General features: G+C 47.2%; 1 protein-coding gene across 1 annotated transcript in view; it reads right to left on the bottom strand.

Annotated features, from left to right (window-relative positions):
* The window catches only part of LOC138472665 (inhibitor of nuclear factor kappa-B kinase subunit alpha-like), a 1,781,717-nt gene that overhangs the window by 1,430,115 nt on the left and 336,239 nt on the right, over window positions 1-15,363 (bottom strand). The window lies entirely within an intron of this gene.

Here is a 15,363-nt window from a genome sequence, read left to right on the forward strand (position 1 = left end):
TCATCCTGCCCCCTAGCAGATTGTCCATAAGGCAGACATTGTTGCGGCTTAGCTTGCCTCCCCTTAGACGCTGAGGACTGCGAACCCCTTTTTCGCTGAGCCTGGAAGTCTCGACTTTTCTGCGCCAACTGGGCCGACCGTCGATGCCCTTGAGAGGAGTAACTGGATCGACTGTAACCACGGTCCCCGATGGAAGCAAACCGGGCATTACCTAAAGCACCCCGGAACAGTCGAAAGGAGCAAAAAGAGTGCCCACTCTGTAAGGAACCCAAGGACTTAGCCGTTTCCGTATCCTCCTTCATCCCTTTCAGGGCTTCATCGATCTTTTCACCGAACAAGTGCTCCCCTTCACAGGGCATTTCAATTACTTTATATTGTACCTCCGGCCGAAAGTCAGTGCATTTTAACCAGGCCGGTCGCCGAAGCACCACCCCATTGTGAATTTGTTCAAATCCCGACTCCGCCAGGTCCATGGCAATATTTATACTGTGGTTGGAGGCCTCTTCACCCTCACGCACCAACAGCGTGGCGTCCTTGCAGTGCTGCTCCGGCAGATGTTCTAGAATTGGGGTCAGCCGATGCCACATTTCGTGATCATATCGGACCATGATAGCCAAGGAATTTGCCGCCTTGACCGTCGTCGCCCCAACCGTCAAAACCTTCTTCCCAAAGGCGGACTGCCTCCTGGCCTCACTGTCCAGAGGCGTAACGCACATGTGTTGACTTCTGGCCTTCCTGCTGGCCGCCGCGAAACCAGACTCGGGCGTGGGCTGACACACCAAGCATTTTGGGGTACACTCCAGAGCCTTGAACTTCTTTTCAAGACGCCTTTGACAGCCGGCTCCGAAAACGGATGGCGCATTGTGCGCAGGCCCTCCTGCCACACATGGTCAAGAATAGGCACGGAGAACACAGCCTTTCTCCGCTTTCCCACATTATCGAAAAGGAAGCACTCCTTCCACTCCTCTTCTGGTGCCAATACAAACTCTACACACGCCTTAGACATCATGGTGTGGAATTCCCCATCATCATCTGGTGGAGAGGGTTGCGCCGGAGTCCGAGGTTGCTCCATCTCTATGTCCGTGTCCCACGCATCGTCCCTCGTCGGTGAAGATTAAACAGTACACAAAGTGTCCCGCGGATGACTCTCTGGCTCAGACTCTAGCAGCTCGCCTTCTTCTGGATGTGACTGGACAGCCTACCCCCACCGGCAACAGCAATGGCAACCGTGCCAGAGGAGACTTCCTCTGTGTTCCATCAGGCACTTCGACCACCGGCAACGCCGGACTCCCATTCGGAGGAGGCAAACTTGCATCCAACTGCCCCAACAATTACTGAAGCGTGGACAGTACTTGTAAAGACAAAAGAGACTGCAGGTTAACCAGTGGATAACCGGCCGGACCAGCTCCCATTCGAATCGACGTTGAAGGCCCCACACTTTGCAGACCCAAAGCCGACAGGCCCAGCACCTGATCCTAGTCGTCCTCAACCTCCGATGAAACTGAAAAAGTTGCAGGATCCTGATGCAGAATGTTGTCAGGAAGAAGAGAATCAAAGGCGGCGGACTGCCACGCCCTGCTCGTCGACAACAATACTTCCGTTTCCAATCGCGTGGACGAGAACAGCATCGGTCCATTGTCAATCACTATCATGGACGGCGCTGACGATGCCACCATCGACGACGGGACCGTAGACTGCAGCCCAACCATCGACAAGGTGGTCGTCGGAACCACCTCCCTCGGCATCGACTTCACCGGAGACCCGGATTTCTTGGAAGAACTGGACTTGGTGTTTGGAAGACTCCCGGCTGGACGACAACCTGCGATGGTCCCCGGATGACGAGTGCTTCGATGAAGATTCCTTTGGCTTGGCCAAACCTTTCTCCTGCGCCGTCGACTTTCAGGCTTACCATCAGACCCCCCGGGAATGGTCCGACCGACCATGCTTGGACGAAGAGGTACTCGCACCCTTCGACAGCTACTTGCTCGATGAAGACTTACTGCTCTTCCCCACCTCCGACGCTGGCAAAGCAGGATGATGTTTCTTCGCCGAAGGTTCGGCCGACGCTGCACAGCGATGTTCCGCAGACTTCACAGCCAGCTCCGAAGACAGACTCCGGGCCGACCCCACCGCCGAAGCCGGGTACGTGCCCTCATCGAGCCAACATATAATCCGCCGATTACGGTCCTTCAGAGTCTTCTGCGAGAACCCCTGACATATCTTGCAGGTCTCTGTTGAGTGATGGGGGTAAATGCAGTAGAGGCAGTCGCCCTCATACACCTTCATCAAGCCACAAGTAGCACAGGCCTGAAAAAGAGACTTCTTCTGAGCCCCCGATGCCATCGAAGTGCTCGATACTAAAAACGCACGTGCACAAACACGAAGAACACAAGGTGATCCCAACAGTTTGTAGACGGTTAAAATCTGAAGGGAAGCTGCAGGGGTGGGGCTATTTATACCACACGTCCTATTGGTGGGGCCTAAAGCACCCAAAAAGGACATTGATAGGACACTAAAGTGTCGAAGTTTTCCATAGGAAAACGCTAGGTTAAAGTGACCGAGGTTTCCCAGCCTGACGACGGGGAATATTCACAGCATGCAAATCCATGAAAGACCCAATGCTGGAGAAATGCCACTAATCTGCTCTCACAACATGTCATCTGTGTTGCACCCCACAACATACACTTCGAGAGAACCTGCAGAAATGGGTCCTATCAAACACTGACCAATTGAATGGTCCCAATCTCTCCATCGTCAATGGCCTTCTGTATAACCATTATCGGATATACTTACCTGATGAAACCACACGCCTATCTGTTCTTCAATGGTGCCATGACTCCCTTCTTGCGGTACACCCAGGTCGACAGGAAACCCTGTAACTGTTGCAGAGATGGTGTTGGTGGTCCACCATGTCCCCAGATACTTTTGATTATCTCAAGTCCTGCTCGGTAGGTGCCCAACGAAAAATCCGAACTCGTAAACCAGTTGGGCTTTTGCTCCCTCTTCCGGTTCCACACAAACCCTGGTATACGATATCAATGGATTTTATACAGGGCCACGACACCATATGGGTGGTGGTAGACTGCTTTAAAAGTTGCCCATATTTGTTCCATGCATCGGCCTGCCAACTGCACCTGTTCTGGCCGACTTATATCTTAAGAACTTGTTCCATTCTTTGGTTTACCATCTATCATAGTCTCGGATGGAAGCCCTCAGTTTACCTCTCATTTCTGGACGTCACTTACGTCTTCTTTCGGTATTGAGGATAGATACTCCAGTACCTACCATCCTCAGACGGACAGTCAGACCGAATGCCACTCTCGAGCAATATCTTCAATGTTTGTGCCTACAATATCAAGATAACTGGCTTTCCCTCTTGTCTACTGCAGAGTTTGCCTGTAATAACTCACAACACTCCTCAACCAACACTTCGCCCTTTTGTGCTCTTTTCTGCCAACATCCTAGGACTGTTCAGTTAGATCCATCCCTACCGCACTTTCCCATCCCCCCCCCTCCCCTGCACTTGCGCAATTTCAATGTCACCTGGCCTAGTAAGATCATTGCCTCAGTCTTCCCTCTGTTCCCCCTCCCTTGCCTCGTCGCGCCTTGAAACACTTTTGTATAGGCGCGTTATATATATATATATATATCAGACATCTGAATAATCCTGCAGCCAGCGACTGTATTTGTGACCGGTCACTTGTCCATGCGAACATAACACTTGGAACATGCACAACAGCGTGTAACAAATTGCACAGACATTCATCGCCTTCCTGCGCCGGATTATCAGGTTGGTTCCAAGGTCTAGTTGTCCACAAAAAATCTACGCATACCAGGAAAACACAAACTGCTTCCTGGATATGTTGGTCCATATCCTGTCATTCATGTGGTGAATCCTGTCACTGTCCGTTTACAACGGACGGCACATTAGCGGGTTCACCCTGCATTTCATGTTTCCCTTCTGAAACCGTGCTCACCCTCTACTAGACTTGCATTAAGTCCAGTCGCAGCAGATGTCCAGGGTTCAGAAGAATACGAAGTTCAGGCGATTCTGGACACCAAGATTAAGAGGGGCAAATGCTACGTCTACATGGATTGGAAGGGCTACGATCCAGAGCATAGATCCTGGGAACCAGCGGAAAACATTCATGCCCCCCTTCTGGTAGCTTGTTTCCACAAGTCTCAGAGGGGTGTGTCTTTTGGGGATGGATACTGTCACAGCTTGCAGAAATCTGAATTCCTCTAGCCATTCCTGTCCCTTCTTTCGTCCCTGGCGGTTGCCATGGTGCCTTTACCAACGCCTGAGTTACAAGAGGCGAACGTGACGCACTATGCGTCTCTATGGCAACCACGCCTTGTCACACGTTGCCGTCTACGACAGATTTAAGCACCGTATTTTCATTCACACGGCGCTTCTGATTGTTGTGGTACACGCTCTAATCGTACCTTCAATTGAAGTTGCTAACTTTCTTTGTCTACTATTCGGAGTTCCTTCCTTAAAGCAAAACTGACCTCGAATAGTTCACAGACTTACTGGCTATTATCCTGCTTTTACCCTACCTCCGGTTCTTCTGTGCAAGTAGGAGCCATTCGGAGCGTCTTCCGGGATGTCTTCCATTGCATTTCACCGCCTGCAAGATAACAACTACGTTCTGCATAACGGATTGCCCAAGTATCTATTTCTGTACCTTTCTGCTCGCAAAGTAACAACCTTGGTATGATTGACGGACTGCGTGTGATATTACATTACCATTTATTTCTTGTTTGTTGTTTTGCTGGATTGTTTTGAAGAGCATTAGGTGCCTATAAGAGGTAGCCCTTCTAGATTACATACAGGATTCCACTCTACATTCAGTTGTCCCAATGCTTGGTATAGGACTTGGGACGCTATGCTGTTGAATACCAAGTGTTGTCAAACTCTATGTTAGTTTGTTTATTTATATAGCGCACCAGACCCTCAGGTATCTGGGCGCATTACAAAGTTGCATAAGAGGTACATAGGCATAAGTAACATATACATCAGCTAAATTACAAACAATTTACCAGTACATAGGCATACATAAACATTTACAGGAGCTAAGTCACAAAGCATTAAAAGATATGTACAAGCAAGGCAGGTAAATGCATTCATTATATGCTTCTTGCGAGAAGAGCCAGATTTGAGCATTTCTTCTGAAGCCATGGTAGGATGGTTCAGATCTTAGGTCAACAGATAGGGAGTTCCAAGTTTTGGCTGCAAGCACGGGAAAGCTACTTCCGCCTGCTTTCTGAAGCTTATATATTGGAACTTTGAGGCAATGTGAGTACGGTTCTAGTAGGTCGGACTGATATGTTTTTAGAGAATGGGCATGCCAAGTATTTAGGCGCCAAGTTGGAAAGGCATTTGTGGGTGAGGGATAGAGTTTTGAATGTGATTCTGTCCTTAACTGAGAGCCACTGGGTGTTGCGTCTAGCAGCTGAAATGTGTCAGGTTCTGGGGATATTGAGGGCGGTTCTTAACGCATTATTTTGCAGAATTTGTAGTTTTTGTCCTGTCCCTAGGTATAGTGCATTGCAATAGTTAATTTCGATAAGATTAGTGCTCTTGCCAGTGTTCTGCAGCTTGCTGTCGAGAGAAAAGGTCTGCAGGCATTGATAAGTTTGCAAGTGTATGCTGTGGCAGAAGCTGTGGCGTTAACTTGTCTATTCCAGGTTAAGGCTGAATCAAGATTAATTCCCAGGGTTTTTACCTCCTTGGATATATTAATATTGATGCCGTCTTTGTTGAATGATTTAAATGGGTTGCTTAGTTTACTTAGTCTTGCCGTGGAGCTAGTGAGAAGTAGCTCTGTCTTTTCGTCATTAAGACAAAGACCCTGAGTGGCCATCCACGCTTGTATAGTGAGGTAGATTTTGTTGAGCAGGGTTCAGTCAGTGTCATAGTCACCTATGATGGGAATGAGAATCTGAGTGTCATCCGCATAGTTAGTGTAGGTCACACCCAGGTGGGTCAAGATCATCTAAGATTGGCTTAGTAAAAATATTGCACATCGTTGGGGAGACACACTATCCCGGAGGTACTCGGCAAGTAACCGGTGCAGGCTCAGCTGATGCAGTAGGTGCAAATACCCTCATGGCTCTATTTTCCAAGAAGGATTGTGTCCAGGCAGTGGCTTCGGCAAAGAAGAACAAGTTACTGACCAACTGTAACGTTCCTTTGCCTGGATGGTCCTCCCAGGTATTTCTCATCTTATGATAACTCGTTGTCTCCAGCTTCGCTGCTTCGGAAAAAAAGAATTCTCGGCAGAGGGCGCTGTGCTCGAGGTCGTGGCGTCGATTGTCCCTCGACGGACTCCATACTCTGTCGACGTTACCGATGCTATAAATAGCTCGAGCCACGCCCGTTGCTTCAGTTCTGTTTTTTCGATGAAACATATAGGCGGAACACCCAGGCGTGCCCCATAACTGATGCACTCATCGTGAGAGGAAAGTGTAACAAAACGTAAACTGTACTGTGGGGTAGGATGGGAGGGTCGATGAGGAATACATGGGAGGAACATCCAGTCGAAAGAACGTTACAGTTGGTAAGTAACTTGTTCTTCGAATGGATTGTGTCCTCCCACGTATTCCTCATCTTATGATAGACTCCCATAGCAGTGACAAATTTGGAGGAGGGAGTGCTAGTTTTAGTTTTCGTGAACAGAATGCAGAACTGCCTTGGCAAATAATCCCTCATTGGAGGAGGCAGTATCCAATTAGTAATGCTTGACAAAAGTATGCATTGTTTTCCATGTTGCAGCTGCACAAATATCTGCTGCCAGGACTCCCCTCTTTAGAGCCGCAGAAGTAGCCATTCCCCTTGTAGAATGGGCACGAAGCCCATCTGGTGGGTCTTTTCCCGCTAATCTGTAGCATTCAATTAGGGCTAAGATGATCCAGTGGGATATGGTCTGTTTTGTTACAGATAAGCCTCGTTTATGACCAGTATAACCCACAAACAGTTGGTCATCTTGTCGCAATTTAGACATCCTTGAAACTAAGAGCCCCTTTGGGATCTAGTCTGTGCAGTCTCTCCTCTTCCTTGCCCAAATAAGGAAGAGGATAAAAATTGTACTATTTTTTTGTGACAAACGGAAGTCCGAAACTACCTTTGGTAAGAATTGAATTATTAGTAGTATTTTGAAATATGAAACCTCTTCCGAGGTGCGCGTGAAAATGGACAGCGCAGCAAGGTATCCTTTGATTGTTCCTATCTGGAGCCCCAGATTGGCTAGATGCAATAGAAAAGAGAGCACTACTGGAGTGCCACATTGAAAAGGGTGCACATCCTTATCTTTGCACCAGTTACTAAACCTGTTCCAGCGACATCGATACAAAGATTTTGTTGCTGGCCTTCTGGCCGAAAGCAAGACTTCCATTACGTCATCCGGAAGATCCCAATCCTTGTATCTCAACCTCTCAGAGACCATGCGTGAAGGTTGAGTGTCTTGACCTCTGGATGGAGAACCCGACCTTCCTCTTGCGAGAGAAGATCTTCTCTTTGTGGAAGACCTATTGGAGGGCAGATGGACATGTCGAAGTTCCGGGTACCACGTCCTCCTGGCCCAATCCGGGGCAATTAGGATCATGGTTTTCCTGAACTTTCTCAACCTCCTGATTACTTGAGGAATCACAGGGACTGGGGGAAACGCATACAGAAGCAGAAACTTCGACTCCACTACGAATGCGTCTCCAGGAGCTCCTCTTTTAGGAAATTCCCTTGAGCAGTACTGATCGCACTTCCGGTGGATCGCGGTGGCGAACAGATCCACTTGAGGGGTTCCCCAAAGGGCGAAGATCTCCAGAAGGACTTCCTGAGCCAACTCCCACTCGTGGGAGACTGAACTCTGCCTGCTCAGAGTGTCTGCCGCCGTGTTCTTCTCTCCGGCTAGGTGAATTGCCGATAGAGAGATTCCTTCTTTCATTGCCCAGAACCAGAGCGGCATTGCCTCTCTGAACAGTGGTAGTGACCCTACACCTCCTCTCTTGTTGAGGTAGTACATTGCCACTGTATTGTCCGTCATTATCAGGACATTCTTTCCCTGTACAGAGGGCAGAAAGGCCTTCAGCGCTAGTCTGATTGCCCTCAGCTCCAAAAGGTTGATGTGTAGTTTGGACTCCGATGGAGACCAACGACCGCTGATTGTCAGATCGTTGGTGTGTGCTCCCCACCCTGTGAATGAGGCGTCCGTCACTACTGTTATCTCCGGCCATGGTTGCCAAAAAGACTCTCCCTTGAGAATGTTGTTGTTGCAAGGCCACCATAGAAGATCCTGAGCAACTGCGCTCGGGACCTGAGAAGATCCGACATATTCCCTGAGAACTGGGACCACTGAGTTCTGAGTGCCCATTGAAGGGATCTCATTCTCAACCTGGCCTCCGGTACTAGGAAAATGCAGGGTGTCATGAGGCCGAGCAACCTGAGAAAATCGAAGGCCGGTAGACGTTGGGCATTCTGAAATTTTGTTACCATCTACTGGATGTGGAGAGCTCTCACTTCGGGAGGCGAGGCTTTTCCCCGAGGAAGTGTCCAAGACTGCTCCAATAAACTGGGGCTTCTGGGATGGTATCATGTGGGATTTCTTGAAATTGAGGGAGAAGCCCAATTTGTGGAGGAAGTGGCAGGTGATCGAAAGATGTTCCTGAGCTTGTTCTGGAGAACTTGCTCTGATCAACCAGTCGTCCAGGTAGGGATATATGTGAATACCTCCTCTCCTGAGACTCGCTGCCACAACCGCCAACAGTTTGGTGAAAACCCTCGGGCGGAGGTCAACCCGAATGGCAGAACTCGAAACTGATAATGAGAATTGCCAATCGCGAACCTCAGGTACTTTCTGTGCTTTGGATGGATTGGAACATGAAAGTAAGCATCCTGAAGGTCCAATGATACCAACCAATCTTGGAGTTGGAGAGCCTGAAGGATCTGAGAAAGAGTCACCATCTTGAACTTGTCCTTCCTGAGGAACTTGTTCAAGTTTCTCAAGTCCAAGATGGGTCTCAGTCCTCCGTCCTTTTTTGGAATGAGAAAATATGGGAAGCACCAACCCCTGTTCCTCTCCGCTACAGGTACCAGTTCTATGGCACCTTTCTCTAGCAGGGTTAATATTTCCTGCAACAGGAGCGGATCTGGAGATTTGACGGAGTTGGCTCCCGGTGGATGATTCTGAGGCCTTTTTAAGAAGGGGAGACAGCAACTTTGGGTTACTGTTTCCAATGCCCAAGCATCTGAGGTAATGCCCCGCCATTCCTTCAGATGCTGAGAGATCCTGCGTCCCACTGGTGTTTTGTGTAACAAGGTCTCAGAGGGATTTGGAGGCGGCTGCTGGAGTGGCTGAGGGTACAGATGCCGCCCCTCAGGCCGATTTTGCACCCATTCCCCATGCTCCACAAGGGAAGTTTCTTTTGCCCCTTTGAGAAGCCTGTCCTCTTCCTCTACCAAAAGAGGAGTAGTACCGAAAAGAACGACCGCTCCAGGAAGATGGGCCGGAATAGGGTTTTAGAGGCTGGCGCATAGAGACGCTAAGCGATTTAGCTGCCGCTTTCGAGGTCTGAAGTTTTTCTAGGCTTTCATCAGCCTTGCTGCCAAACAGCCTCGAGCCATAAAAGGTCATGTTAAGGAGTCTGGCTTTCACATCTGGTTCAAACCCCGACTTCTTCAACCACGCAAATCTGCGTAGCACAAAGCTTGCAACCATGGACCTGCTGATACTATCAGCAGTATCCAGTCCAGACTGGAGACATTCCCCCATTGCCTCCTTCCCGTCTTTGACTATATTCAGGAAGCCTTCCCTTTCCTCGCCTTCCGAAATATGATCAACCGCCGCCGAAATACATGGCCAGGGTACAGGTGACATTTGTCAATTTAAAGGCCATACTGCCTGACATGAAAACTTTACATGCCCATGCGTCAATTTTTTTATCCTCTCTATCTGGAGGAATAGTGGGATATGCAGTCTGTCTTGATGTAGATGCTGCCTGAATCACTAGACTTTCTGGAGTCGGATGCTTATTTAAGTATTCAGGATCCGTTCCAGCTGGTCTATATTTTTTTGGAAAAGTGCTATCTGCAGCAGAAATACTCTCAGGTCTATCCCAGTTTTTCTCCACCGTCCTCTGAAGAGCCCTGAGAAAGGGGAGAACTGGATCTTTTTGAGGCCCTCTGACAATTATATCCGTCATGTCACCCTGTTCAGAAACGGGTGAAGTGTTACCCCAACCCATATAATCTATTACTCTGGTCATAAGACCCCTGTACCCAGCATCTGCATGCTCTGCAGTATCAGGTCTGGCAAACTAATTCTGAGGAGGTGTCAATTCCACTGGCAGAATGTAGATTATCACTCAGGTCTCTCATTCTAGATTCCTGGTCAATAAGTTCCTCAGGAACTTGCTTTGTGCCATAAGAAACTCCAAAAGGAGTAACTTAGTCTTCTTCTGAGCCAGAGTCCTCATAAATTGAGGACATGGACTTAAAAAAGTCTGACCTGGGAAAAGCAGTGAATCTCCTTTCTTCTTCTACCATACGCGTCGAAGGGATTGATAAATCCTTCGAAGTTGTCGAAGGAGTCTTCGATGACTTCGAAGATGACTTCGACACAGGCGTCAAGGATGGTTTTGGTTTTGGTGCCGAAACGGTTGACGCCATCGATGGCGTCGACTCGAGTTTTTTTAGTATCCTCGACACTACTGGTTTTTACCATTGTAGTCTTGGACTTCCCTTTGTCGTCCAATGGAGCGACCTTAGGGGTATGGCTTTTTCGAGGTTCTTCCGAGGGGGTCGGGCCGCTTTCTCGAAAAACTCCATCTTTTTACGGAATTCTTCCCATTTACTGGGAGAATCCGATTTTGTCAGTCATCGAATTTCTTCGGTCGACTCTGAAGAAGATGATGAGGGAGATCTATGTCTCCTTCATTTTTTTAGACGATGACGAAGAGTGTCTCGATCCACTCCTAGATCGAGATCTCTTGGAGTGCCCATGGCAATGCGATTCCTTTGAATCAGTCGCTTTCTTATGTTTTTTCTTAGAGGCTTCCCTCCCCACCGACAGTTTACCTGTCCTCTCACGAAGAGCTTTCACTTTCATGGATTGGCAGGAACCGCAGTCGTCGGTTCGCTGACTGGAACCGAGACACCAGAGACAAACCCGGTGGGGATCCGTGATCGAAATTTTTGATCCACAATCTACACACTTCTTGAACTCAGTCTTGGGTGTCGAAGGAGTCGAAGATGACAACATTTTCTTCACAGAAAATCTGAAGTGTGCCGTTCTCGATAGCGAAGCAATTGGAAAAACGGAACTGAAGCAACGGGCACGGCTCGAGCTATTTATACCATCCATGACGTCGACAGAGTACGGAGTCCGTTGAGGGACAATCGACGCCACGACCTCGAGCACAGCGCCCTCTCCCGAGAGAAAATGTTTTCCGAAGCAGCGAAGCTGGAGACGAGTTATCATAAGATGAGGAATACGTGGGAGGACACAATCCATTCGAAGTAGGCAGCTGAAGTCAGGTAGTGGCATAGTACGTTTTGATTGACTAAATCAAAAGCGGCCAAGAGGTCCAAAAGAAGGAGTGCAAGCTTACCTCTATCCTCTAAATCATCCATTTGTTTTTTTTTAATCTATTAAAGCAGATTCTGTACTGTGTTTAGGTCTAAAACCTGACTGTAGCAGACCAAGGAGGTTGTTAGATTCGAGGTGAGCCTGTATCTGTAAATAAGCCGCCTTGTCTAGAATTTTCAGGAGGAACTGAACAGTGGTTATTGGCCTGTAGTTGGTTGGGATGTTGGGGTCAAGGCTAGGTTTTTTTAATAGTGGGCTGACCTAAGCATCTTTTAGGTTGGTGGGGACGGTGCATGTTTCGAAGAATGCATTAATAGAGTTGTGATAAAATGTGCTAGTTCCCTGGTGGCCTCTTTGATAATTGGAGCCGGGCAAGTTTTGTCCTGGCATTTAGACAGTTTGAGGCTGGTTATTATACCCATTACTTCGTGGATGGATACCGGAGCGAATTGAAATCTGTTGCATGGTTTTACAGAGGCCGCCTACGACTCTTGCAAGGCCATGTCCCCTGAGAGACTTCATTTTTTTTTCTCGATTTTCTCTTGTAAAAGAGAAATTATTTTCAAGAGGGCAGATTGAATATTCGTGCACCAGGTTTTGTCTTTAGTACAGGTTTTCACTGGTGGTATAGGCGATTCTAACTCTCAGGATAATTAATATTTCTCTAGCGCTTGAGTCAGCTTTGTTGAGTCTATCGTTGTAGGTGTCCTTTTTAGTATGAAGGATCTCAGATTTGTATCTAATAGAGATTTTGGACTGTTTTTTCTCGTTAAGTGCTGAGGGGTTATTCTTCCATAAGGATTCAGTACTTCCTTTTTCATTGCGTAAGGCTTTGAGATTGAGGGTGAACCAGGAGTTTAAGTGTGCTCGAGGTTTTGCTTTGCGCATTTTTAGCAGTGCTATTTTTCAATTGCTTGCTGTATAGTATGGTTGTATAAATGTACTAATACTGAGGGGTCTGTACTGGAGTGGGTGGGATTGTTAATAGGTTGGATTAAAGGTAATAGATTCTCCACCGTTATGTTGCAATTGTTTCTGGCGAGTGTCGGAGGAGCCAGTGAGTGCAGATTGGGTTGTATGCGGTCTTGTAGGCTGAAGGAAATGATGTGATGGTCGGTCAAGGCACAGGGTTCATTAGAAAGGATCTTAAGTTCACAGTTGAGATCAGCTAACCAGTGCAAGGTTCTGCCTTTGTTATGTGTGGGCATGTTGATATGATGGGAGAATCCGAATTCTGTGATAGTATTGGCAAGTGCTAAGGCATTGTCATGGTTTGTGTCGTCTAGACCCAGGTTGAGCTCTCCTAGTAGTACTATTTGTGATCCTGGTTTAGTTTTTGCAGTGAGTAGTGAGGGGATATCTTCCTCAAAGGTAGATATTGGGCCTGGTGGTCTATATATGGAGGTGCATAGTAATTGGGGTGACTCTGTGTGGTAATTTCACTGTCAGGGGTTCTCCTGATGGGAAAGGTGGGTGGGGTAGTACCCTTAGTCCCAGCTTGTTTTTGGTGATAAAGGCGATGCCGCCACTAGGTTTCTCTATCTAACCTATGTTAGTGTGTATGTGTAGTCTTCGGGTATGGCTAGCAACAGAGTTGGTCCTGCTGCAGCATGAAGCCAAGTCTTGGTTATGGCTAGGAAATCTAGTTGATTAGCGACTATGAGGTCTGCAATGTGTAGGGCATTTGCTGACATGGATCTAGCATTTACTAGCACAGCCTTGGTAGGAGATGTGATGTTGTCAGACATATTTGGAGGAGGGATCACAGTTGTCCGTCAGGTTGGATTATTGGTGGATGTACCATTCTCTATCATGCGCTTGATTCTCCTTGGCGGGGTTAAGATGCTCAACTTGGCTCTATTGTTAGAACATGGTTGATGGGCATTGTTGAAGCTAGATCGGAGCATATGGTTTCTGAGGTTGGTAAGGCAGGGTTGGTTAGGTGTGGGTCGGGTGGCATATGATTGGATCCATTGAGATGTGGAGAGTGGGCAGTTGGGGTTAGTGATTTTCCTGATGGTCAAGGTGGAATTGGCATAGACTGGTTGGCAAGGTGGCAGGGATATTGTTGGTGCTATATTGGCTGACTGTGGTAATGTGGTGGCCATGGTGAGGGAGATCCAAGGTTGACAAGGCATGGTGGGCATGGTCTTAGCTGTCACCACGGAAGTATGTAACTGGGGGTTAAGTATGGCAGCCGTGGTGTATGGAAGTAATGTGATTGTGAGGAGTAAGCTAAGCGCTGGCACTATGCGCAAGTTAGTGGTGGTGAGGCGGTACATGACTTAAGGTACAGAGCTGAAGATCGTAATCGTGAGATACTCAGTTGGTGGGCTAAGGGTAGTCTGAGCTTGGGTTCAATGTAGGCAGCCAAGATGGTTCAAGTTTGTTATGTATGGGACAAAAGATAGTTTAGCCGGGTAGTAATGCGGTCATAAATGGACGCAGGCAGCGTGCATGCGTACATAGGGCTGACGTGGGCAATGTGACTAATGTCTCAGGCCATGCCTGTGGTTGTGGCTTAAGGAAGTGACACTATCTGGGGAGAGTAGGCCATAAGAGTATAGGTTTACTGTGACTCGAGTGTTAACGTCTACAACCCATTTAGAAGTTAAGACATTTGGTAGTGCAGCAATTATCTTGCTTGAGCCGATGTCCATTCAACTCTATTTATCATAATCCCCACTGTTCGGATTGTATTATAGATCCCGCACGGCCTGTCAATATCCTGAAATCCATGCTTGAGGCATTTTTGACGCCACTCAGATACCCGCTGAAGGAACCACCACTGTACGACTGAGACCTGCTAGCATGAGGTACTTTAGCTCCTCGGGCTCTTTGAATTGTTTTTAATCGATCTGTCCACCATAGGAAATGCCCTATTGTACAATGAGTACCCACATGATGATACTAGGTTTCTGGATAGACTGTCATCTATAGACCGGGTTCAGTAACCATGACAGTACCACAGAGTCCACGTTTGTAGCATAACAGCAAGCACCAACTGTACTTCCACCTCAATCCCATATAAGAGGTAACCTCCCACACGTTGTCATTTCTCATTAATATTCTAGACCCCGCATCTTTCAAACTGTGGGGCCATATACTATTAGATATAGTCAATTGAAATTCAGTCATCTTCTAGCAGATAATGACCTTATCAGTGGATTTTAGACACCACCCTATTTTGATTTCATTATTGCTCATTCCTCCATTAACAGATACACGCCCTACATAAAGAACTAGTGGTTGGAGCCTGGACGGGACATCACCTTCCTATTCGTGGGTGAACCCGATAAACCTTTTCACAGCATATGATGATTCGAGTTATTTCCACATATTCTCACATTTATGTTTATGTTTTATGTTACGTAGTTTGTCTTTTTCTGAATCTATTCAGAGTGGCTCTTGAGTCATTTGTTCTTAGAACATGCTTATAATAAATAATAAATATTGTAAGAACTGACACTCAGACGGCTAGATCCAGATAGTGCGTTCATTTGATGCATGTGAAGATTTAAGTTTCTATTCATTAATGAAAATCTGACCACCTATATTTGTTGGAATGTGGATGTTCTCTCCTAGGGACCATCCGATTGGGTTTAATAATATCAATATATACAAGGTCATGGACTAGATTGTTTCTAACACCTATTCTACTTTTCATTGAATTCTAATACTTTTGGACCTAGACTCCAGTGCTTCATGTCTTAACTTTAAACCTGCAACTAATGAAATAATGGGCTAACTGCATCAACTTACCCAACTCTTTCTTTTAACT

Source organism: Ambystoma mexicanum, chromosome 8 (assembly GCF_040938575.1).
Source record: "Ambystoma mexicanum isolate Mex_15411 chromosome 8, UKY_AmexF1_1, whole genome shotgun sequence".
Lineage (NCBI taxonomy): Eukaryota > Metazoa > Chordata > Amphibia > Caudata > Ambystomatidae > Ambystoma > Ambystoma mexicanum.